We start from the raw sequence: 9,368 nt of genomic DNA, 5'->3' as shown, positions 1-9,368 counted from the left end.
ATATATATATATAATATGGTAATATAAAAATTTAATTATACAGTGTCTGAAAAATGTACACAAAGTTGAAACAAAGACATCACTAAATTTTTTTAAGTATAAATTTTCAATGACATAGAAATTAACTTTAGCAACAACACTTTAAAAAAAAAAAAAAAAAAAAAAAAAAAACAGTTTCGAATCAAGATTGCGTCAAAAGTTCAAAACTAAGATTTGAAGCACAAAAATGAAATTAACTAGTTAGGTTCTAGGTAGCACGAAACAATACTTTTATTTGTACTTTTGTAGTGTGTATACAAGACATTGTCCTTCCTTCTTTTTTTTTTTTGATAAGCAGTCCTTCCTTCAATATTTTGACTTTGATGAAAGTCAACTAGCAACTTCTTGTTTGTATGGTAACACACTAACACCTAAGTCTAACATCAACTTCTTTTCTTTTTTATTGCACTCCTATAAAATTGACTATTTCTAGTTAGATCTATTATACAATTTGCATTTTAGGTCACTTTTTATCGGGTTAGATTATATACAAAGTAGAATTCCAATCATATTGGGTTAAATTATCCATATGGATTATTTTCAGATTTGGGATTTTTCAAATCACTTCAGATTTTGTTGGATTTTTTTTTTTTTTTTTTGAAACAAATCAATTCATTAAAAAAAGGTCATATGACATATACAAATGAAATCTAAACTGACAAATATATTAAATTGAATCAAATTAGAGTTTCTTTCGTCAAAGGTACGATCGTTAAATAGATCTTGCACTATGGTACATCTCTCACACACATTGCTGGAATATACAACCTTTTTGAAAAGAACTTCTAACGACTTGTTGTATCCGTAAAGATGATTATCATCTGATCAATTGAACGCATTTGAAAACTTGATAACTGTTGTGCTCCTGAACAAATTTTTACCAACGAACTGATAATAGAGTAAAAGACGGTAACTTTTTTTTATATAAACCCTTACGCACAAACAAACCCTGAACAAAAACAAAAACTAACAACTTCACCATATGGAGACACTCCACTATAGGTTGACAGACGAATATCTACATTACTCGTACAGATTTATTGAAAATTAAATTGCAAAATTAAAGAAAATAAGAGAAAAGGGGCCGGATTCAAAAACTAGATTATTTCCGATCTAAATGGCTAAAAATTTAAAAGAATCAGAAGAGAGGAGGGGCGAGAGTTTTTTTTTTTTTTACAGCATTCATATGAATCTAAAGTTCTAAACAAATACCCAAACAGTTAGTAAAAGGGTAATCAAGTTACAAATGTGTGTTGCTCTCTTACAAGCCCACATATTTGATGGGCCTATTAACTTTTCTATCGGTTTGGGTGAAGCCCAATCCAATAGTTTAAAACCCAAAAAAAAAATATATGTCCCTCTTTTTTATACAAATATTTGTCCTCTTCATCTAAAATTACTGATGAACCCAAATATTATGGTTAGTGAGATCCTACTGTATGATTCTCAATATATAATTTAATTATATTAATATATAATAATTTTAATTTTAATAGCTATTTTGTATATTATAATTGTAAATATAAGATTAATTTTGTAAACCATGTTACAATATCATAAGAACGGATATGATGAAGTAAGTAATATGTAATATTACTCTGTGTAACAAAGAATAATAATAATTAAAAAAAAAAAAAAAAAAAAAAAAAAGCTGAGATAATATTGTTATTAATAAGTAGAAAATTCGAAAAACAATGATTCAATGCCTTGAGTTAACATCAGAGAGTATAAAAAGATCTGATATTGATGAGATGATGGTAACCTGTTACCAAACACCCAAAAGAATATACGAGTACATGACATAGGGAACACAGCAAATGACAGAATACTTCGAAAACGAGTGATTTGAATTGACATTGTATTTGACTTCACAATGCTGTCAATGTTAACCTCATCATCATTGCATTGAAAAGTCCTTATTATAATACTCTACACCTTAACTGTTGTATTTTGATTGAATACGCATGCTGAAACATACCTTTGACCATTAATTTATCTAATTATATGTTAGAAAAATTATTGAAAAATTTATCTATGAAAGTATACATTATAACCGGACCAATAATGTGTTATACAATAACACACACACACACGAGGCATGATGGACCACTATTAGGTATGGACTCCTTTGGTCCATACCTAGGGGCAAAAATGTACTTTCAAGTAGATATTTAGACAATAATTATTTTGTTACCACTTACCAGCTGTAAAAAAAATACTTTCTCTCCTCTTTCCCCTTCTCTCTCCTCTTTCCCCCTCTCTCTCCTCTTTCTCCACCGGAATTCTCACCGGAAACCTTTTTTTTAAAAATAAAATAAAAATAAATCTCTCCTCTTTTCCTTTGTAATTCGAAGACCTCAAGGCTAGTTTGTATTTCGACCAGAATCTCAACGGAATCTCAATTTGAAAACCTTTAAGTGAGAGGAGAGAGAAATCACCATCACCATCATCATCTTCATCAACAACAATGTCGGTGGGTTACTACATCGTCCTCACCACCACCACTATCGAATATGTAATAATAATATCCAGTGCTACAATAACAGTATAAAATCATATGATAACGGTATATAAATCAACCATAGTAGTATGAAAATCAATAACACCAATATCCCAAAATGTATACAAAACAATTCAACAATAACGGTATACAAATAAAAATTAATGGTATACAAAATAAAATAACAGTATACATGTTAATGATAACGGAGCACCGACAAACAATTAATGTCGTCATCTTCAACTCCTTCACATCCAAATTGTTTCGAACTTCGACAACACCAAACAAAGAACTCACCGTTTTTCATGGAGAAAGTCGTAAATTTGCACACCGGTGGTGAATTTATCGTCTCTCGTCACCAAAGTAACAAGATGTTTAAAGACCTTGAAAATCCTTCTCCGCCCTCCAATTATACTACCTTTAATCAACCACAAAATTTGCTGCTCCGGTCCGGCGCCGATCGTTTTTTCACAGGAAACAATAGCAAAGAGGGGAAAGTAACTTCTCTCTCCTCCTTTTTCTTTTTTACCCACCCTTCGTTCTCATTTTACCCCCTATTTTATTTTTCCTTTTTTTAATTCACAAATATTTTTTTTTTTATTCAAGTATTGGACAAGGGGTCCAATACCGGGTAACGGGCAATAGTTTCAATACCGGGTAACGGGAAATAGTTTCTCCACACACACACGCGCGCGCGCACACACACACACACAATAATATAGTGAAATAACATAGTCACAACCATTATGTAAATTGTGAAAAAAGTCAAAGTGTAACACTAATTAAAACGCTGAGAGAGTAATCGACTTGGTAAGCTTATTGTTCAGCTGTATTTATGGGATTGGAAACCAAATATTTTGATTTTAATTACTACCTCCGTTACATGTTATGTGCAACGGGCCAACGACTAGATGTTTTTCCTCTCTACTTTATGTCAAATTGTTGCAAATAACCTGTAACGGATGTAGTATTAATCCTTCCATTTGGTCTATTGATATTTTCCCTACAGTGTATTGCATGTAACTGTATAAATATATATTTATTAATTTACAAAAATCAAATGATAATGTGTAATATGCTATCATATACTAGTAAATAAATCTCAAATTCTTTGAAGCAGTCCCTTCCAACCTTCGTGCTATTTTATTGGAGGATTTGAGGGTGTTACTGTCACAAGGAAGGTTCTGTCTCTCTGACGGCTTAATTTCTTGTTGTAGTCTTTTTGTTTGTTTGGTTGTACAGAACAAATGGAGGAATCAAATTCCTATGAATTTGGAAATAAAAGACTTGTTTGGTAAACCACAGAAGTGGAGAATGTGGGAAGTGTAAAATCATGGGAATTTCCAATTACCACAAAACATGGGAATTTAATTACCAATTCCTCCTTCGTAACTCAAAATTCTCATTATTTATAAATACCCATATAACAATCAAACAAATTTAGATAAAGTCAAAATTCCCATGAATTTCATTTTCACCCTCTTGTTTGGTTGACACAAAAGAATGAATTGGGACAATGAAAATTCATGGGAATTTTGACTTTCCACAAAATATGGGAATTTACACTCTCCACCCCCTCACTCCCTCATGAGTTAAAAATGCATAGGAATTTACTTTCTCCATTCTTAACCAAACCGATTTGTTGAATTTCCATGATTTTGATGGAATTTATTTCACACAAATTAAAATTTTATGAGAATTTACACTTTCCTAATGAACCAAATGACCCCTTAGAAAATTTTATGTGGGATTTTAATTCATGAAATACAAATGCCCATAGAAAATTGATTCCTTTGTCAACCAAATTAGAGTATGTTCTCTTACGTTGAAATTCAGCTTAGTTCAGTTCAATTCAGTTCAGCTCCTAATTTCCTTCTCTTATAAAATATTCAGTTCAGTTCAGCTCAGCTCAGTCAATGAAAACAGGCCCTTAATTTAGCTTGTGTGTTAGTTGTTTTTGTCTCTTTCTAATTTGTAAGTTTTTAGGGGTTTTGCCCCTCTTTTTCACCCCAAAAAAAAAAATAAAAAACTAATGAACCACAATGTAAATTTTCAAATAATTTAATTTATTTAAATAGATTTTAACGGATATTACTCCAATCTATAAATAAACTTATAAAAGTATTGAAGTAGTAACTAGAAAATATAATTCAGAGAAAAACTAATACTTTTAAGTGTCTATACTAGTACACTTAATAATTGTATGATTGAAATTAACTAGACTCAAATAAAACATTAACTCAATTGCTTCTTAGTTCAATTCCAAATAAATGTAGAAATGATACCACCTTATTAGAGTGTTCCAAGTACCATCTAGCTATTGCTCAACCAATAAAAAATATATTTGAGTTTAAAATAACAATTTCTTTGCAAGTAGAAAACAAACATCACTATAATTGACATGCAATAAGCGTCTCTATTACTCTATTTTCATTTTTTTGACGTGTAAGATCCCAATGTAGTTACAACTTCTATCAAAATTGGTTCATTATTCATAAATAATATGATGTCGACTATTCATTAACATAATTAGCATGTATCTTGCACACTTTACAATTTCTCAAATTTTGTTTGTTTATTTAGAACTCTCTTAATCAATGAAAAAAGAGCAAATATAACCACAAATTTTAAAACTATATATGCATTTGGATGTAATGATAGTTACTTCATTTCGAGCTACACTTAATTAATCATAAATAAAATGTCATACAATAAAATAATTACTTTGTACAAACAAAAATTATACAAACCCACATTGTTATAATGAATTGGAGTATCATATTTCATCTTATTGAATTTTCTTTCTTAATACTCCATAAATAATAAAAAAATAAATAAATTGACTTCTCTAGAAAAACAGACAATTAGACCTTAACCAGCCATATTATTTCAGTAAAAAATATTATAAACTTAACTTAATTCTAATTAACAATTAAAAATTCCAATTATCCCATTAATTAACAAGGGACAAAAAATCAAAAACATTTATTTTGGACCATAATATACATTCCCTAACTTCCATTATTATTCATCAAATATATATACACAAACCTTACGAATTGGGCCAGAAAAGCCTGGAGAAAAACCAACCCGACCCATTAGGCCCACTAACAAGACAAGCCCGACAACAAGGACACGTGGAATGCGTCTTAAGCCAAGAATCAACACAACCAGAATGAAACACGTGTCGACACCTAGGCATAAAACGCAGCGTTTCACCCCCCTTATACACCGCTAAACAAATCACGCAAACATTCATTCCTCGGCAAACCTTCTTCCCTTCCGCCGGAGTCGAGTAAGTAAACGTCGGAAAACTCTCGATTACCGACGGATCAACGCCACGTGGACCGCCGGAAAAGGGATCCTCTTGCACGGCCGTGTCGACACCCACACGGCGCTTGAAACAACACCGTGTGAGAAGGAAGAAAAAGAGGAGAGCGAGAATTGAGGTTGCCATTGCAAGGAGGAAAGAGAAAGTGATCCAGTATAAAAATGGTGAAGATTGCATAATTTTGATTTGATTTATGATTTATTGAGATTTGAATTATTGAATTGATGATAGTGGGTTTAGGTGGAGGTGTATTAATTTTGGGAAAATGAAGTTGAGATTTAGGGGTGAGTTATACCAGATTTTTGGGGTTTTTTTCTTCTTTTTTCTTTTTTGATTTTGATTGATTAATAATTGGGTTATTTTTGGGGTGATATAAATCAAATAATTGTAGTTTTCGTGTCGTAATTGTGGTGATGAAAGAAAGGTCTGTTTGAAACAGCCTAAGTCATTGTGTAACTGACACGGTACTTTTTAACTTGTTTTTAATTTATTTTTTTTGACGTCAAATTTATTATTTTATTTTATTTTTTTGTGTCAATTTGTAGTAGATTACGAGTATTATTTTACAACTGTGGTGGCAAATTTTTTTATATACATAAAATGATTAAAATTATTTATTAGAGTCAATCATATATTATACTAATAAATTATTTATACTTTAATCATTGGCAATTTGGTAACTATGCTTCTTGTAAATGTTCCTTTTGTCGTATGGAGTACAAACATATTTAATTACTACTTCCGTTTTATATTATCTGGAACGATTAGACATTTTTCCTCTCTACTTTATCTCAAATCGTTGCAAATAATATGAAACAGTGTTAGTTAGATAAAAATACTCTTATGTTGCAATTTTTCTCAGCCACCACCATATATGTTCAAGTCTTTAAGACTTCTCAAGAATGTCAATCACAAACAAGTATTGATTCCTTACATTTGAATTCGTTTCTACCTTTAATCCTACTCGAAGTTCTCATAGACAGTTCATTCAATTCCGTTGGTAATCTAATGATTATTGACATTTTGCATGATTTGGTTCAATGTTCCTGGAAGATCCACCTCCATATATGGACGACATTTAGAAATTACTCTTTCATTTTAAATGCTTACTATAATCTCACCTTAAGGCCACCAGACAGACAGCCATCAAGTTATAGAACCCTTTTTTTGGATAACAAATACTTATCTTCTTTTATTTGATTATAACTTGGCAGGTATTAAAAGAACATAGACATGATTTCTTCAAATATCTTCCCTTTTAAAAAAACATGTTGCAAATTTTTATTTTTAATTTTTTTTGTTCATATATTATTATTATTATTTGCTCGACAACTGGCCACATCAGTCACTTGGAGAAGACCTTGTCAAGTCCAACAAAAATATTAAAAACTCAATGCTCTCGTTGAGAGTCGAACTCAAGACCTCCCGCTTACTAAACGGGTGCTCTAACCAACTGAGCTACGAGAGCTGATTATTATTATTATTATTATTATTATTATTATTATTATTATATCTCAAAAATAAAAGTCATACAACCTACAATAAATTAATGGGAAGCCGAGATACAATCTAGGCCCCCACTCCTGTAGCTATAGCAAAGCCTACCCAAGTAAAAATATGAGCTGCAGCACGTGCTCCAATGTCTTGCGTCGTCGAGAACCTCTGAATTCGCTTAAGCAACGCAACAACCTCCTTCTCTAATTCACCAAACGAAGAAAAGGAGAAGGGAATGAACCCATATCCAATCGCCTAACAACGAGCCTCATACTTAACCCGCTTTCAATGAGCTGCATCAGCCACAACCTGTCCAGGAATAAAGTCAGATAGCCCTGACTGTGTCAAAGGAGAAGATCCTGTTAAATCTACACAGACATCGCGACCACGATCCCAAGAATAAAGTAACACATCAGCAGGTCTGAGGGCCTCGTCATTCCCTCCAGACAACCCAATGTCAACCTCTTTCCTTGCTGAAATCCCAGAACGATAGCAAACATCAACTAGGGTATCCCGAACAACATTATGTCTATGTTTAATACCCACGATACCAGCACACGACACCGCGTGATCGCCAAAACTATCCCCTGGAAAAACCCTCGAACAAGCAGAGCACGGTGTCGAGGCAGAGAACAAGGGAACACCCAATCGGTAGCATAACACACATCGGTAAGTTTTTGCATTCATAGTCTCACCCAATCCTGAAATAGGAACGGTCCGAAACCAAGCAGACGTGTGATCTCCCTGCTGAGATTTCCACAATACTGATAGACGGGGGGATAATGAAAAGGTGGGTTCTGCAGAATCGGTAACCTTCGTGAAATATATATCTGCCAATTTTGTCATGACTTTCGGGGCAGCGACCTCACTAGGATTACTTAAAAAATCAGACTCCACCGCGCCATTAAACAGACCCAAATCGTCTTCAAAAGCTTGACCATGACCAACAATGTCAGCATGTCGTAGAAGCTTTGTCTGCAACCCAGCAGACTGTAACCGAGAAGCAAGAAAAGCATAATGCCGAACATCACCTGCAGAATAAACACCAAGCCCTCCAAACACAAATGGTAAAGTGGCTAGCCGCCACTGCCAATCGCCAAACCCAGGTCCTGAAGAAGTAACAATACGCTCCAAAGAAGATCGAAGAGCCCCATTAAAAGTGCGCTGAGCCGCCTCAAAAGTACTAGGGGGACAAGTACGCAACGCAAAGTAGAGTTTAGAAACTCCTATACAAGCCCTAAGTAACAATAGCTCACACTTAGGATTATTATTATTATTATTATTATTATTATTATTATTATTATTATTATTATCAATAGCTCACACTGAGGATTATTATTATTATTATTATTATTATTTATTATTATTATTATTATTATTATTTTTAAATTTATTTGTTTATTTATTTTTTAATATATGACAATTCATCTTATTTGCATTGTTGATTTCTTAGCTTATTGCTTATTTTAGATTTTGCCTACGAAAATTTACCTTTCACTAAAAAGGGGTTTCCTCGTTTTGAGCCTCAGGAGTTTCTATTAGCTTGTATTGTAAGAACCTTTACATAATCTTGTAAGTAATTGTGACTATTTTCTTCTTTGACTTCCTCTATTTCAAAATAAATACCCCAGCCATCAAAAAAGGACGCATATGCCAACATAAAACTTTGAGTAATGATATACTTCATCTATTCTTTTAGTTGACACACTTAAACTTTTGCGTTATTTACAAACTATACAATAACTATCTTTTGTGATTTATAGTTAATTTTGTAATTTATAGTTACAATAAAACATCATGTGTATGTGGATAATTTGGATTAGATTGTTACAATATAAATTTCTATATATATTTTTTTTAATTTTTTATGAATTTACAATGTTGATAATTAGGCATATAAATCGTTAAAGTTGTGCATGCGTTGACAAGCGTGATAAATGAAACTCGTCAACTGAAAAAAAGGGAGGCAATATTTTATCATCAATAATGTAAATTATATATATG

The 9,368-nt window shown here is 32.2% G+C and overlaps 1 non-coding gene across 1 annotated transcript; it reads right to left on the bottom strand.

The window, feature by feature from the left end:
- Positions 1-7,264: 7,264 nt before the first annotated feature.
- TRNAT-AGU lies at positions 7,265-7,338 on the bottom strand. The gene has a single exon. It is a non-coding gene; the product is annotated as a tRNA-Thr (tRNA).
- Between the last annotated feature and the right edge of the window lie 2,030 nt (positions 7,339-9,368).

This window comes from Chenopodium quinoa, unplaced genomic scaffold (assembly GCF_001683475.1).
Source record: "Chenopodium quinoa cultivar QQ74 unplaced genomic scaffold, ASM168347v1, whole genome shotgun sequence".
Lineage (NCBI taxonomy): Eukaryota > Viridiplantae > Streptophyta > Magnoliopsida > Caryophyllales > Amaranthaceae > Chenopodium > Chenopodium quinoa.
The sequence above is the reverse complement of the archived record's forward strand: the minus strand, read 5'-3'. Positions and strand labels throughout refer to the sequence as shown.